Source organism: Egretta garzetta, unplaced genomic scaffold, assembly GCF_000687185.1.
Source record: "Egretta garzetta isolate BGI_Z169 unplaced genomic scaffold, ASM68718v1 scaffold223, whole genome shotgun sequence".
Lineage (NCBI taxonomy): Eukaryota > Metazoa > Chordata > Aves > Pelecaniformes > Ardeidae > Egretta > Egretta garzetta.
The window spans coordinates 303,695-304,583 of NW_009259033.1; the positions used below are offsets into that span (position 1 = coordinate 303,695).

At 67.3% G+C, this 889-nt stretch overlaps 1 protein-coding gene across 1 annotated transcript in view; it reads right to left on the bottom strand.

Moving 5' to 3' along the window:
• Window positions 1-889, bottom strand: part of TPD52L2 (TPD52 like 2) — a 24,534-nt gene that overhangs the window by 22,670 nt on the left and 975 nt on the right.

Sequence of the window (889 nt, forward strand, 5' to 3'; positions counted from 1 at the left end):
GCCCCGGGACGGGGGGGACCCGGCAGAGCAGGGCAGGGGTGCAGGCCCAGCCCATCCCAGCCAGCGCTTCCCACCCAATTCCTCCTGCCCCGGAATCCTCCTGGACACAGACTGCCCTGAGCAGGGAGCTGCCCATCGCCCAGCCCCAGCAAATAGCTGGGTAAGGCTGAAAAGCAAGACAGGATTAGCCGCAGGCAGGGAAAATAGCCTCTCCCCTCAAAAATAGCTTCCTGGGATTAAAAATAGCCAGAGGTCCCAAAGCCACTGCAGTGGGGGGACGCAGGCACCAGCTGGGCTGGGCCACCCACTCCCACGCTGTGGGACAATTAGGGGCATTATGGGGAGCTTAGGGCTCCTGGGAGCCATCTGGCCACGGGCAGAGCCCCTCAGATCCCTCCCTGCTGCAGGATCAGGCCCCTGCTGCAGGATCAGGCCCGCTCCGGGTGATCCCAGCGAGTCCCACGATGGGGATGGTCCCCACACCCCGGTTATCCCCCTTCCCAGGGCAAGTCCCCAGGGATGCTCTGGGCTGTCCCAGGGCACAGAGCAGGGTTTTCCCCGCTGGCAGGATCAGGCCCGGCCGGGGGCAGGTGCCAGTGAAGCCCAGCCTGGAGCTTTGCGGGTGTCCCACGGCACGGGGGGCTGCCCCGCTCCCAGCGCTGGAAACCCCCAGCCTGGGGTGATGCTGGGACACGGATAGGCCCCCCCCATCCCGACCAGCCCCGGGGGGTTTCTGCTCTACATCGCACCCTGCGAACTCCTGTCCCTCTCCCATGAGCTCGGGCCGGGCTGCTTGACCCCCAGAGCTTGGCCTGAGCCGGAGCAAAACCATTGCCCCTTCCCCCTGCTCAGGCAGGAGACCCCCGGGCACCCCCCGGCTGGGGGCCCC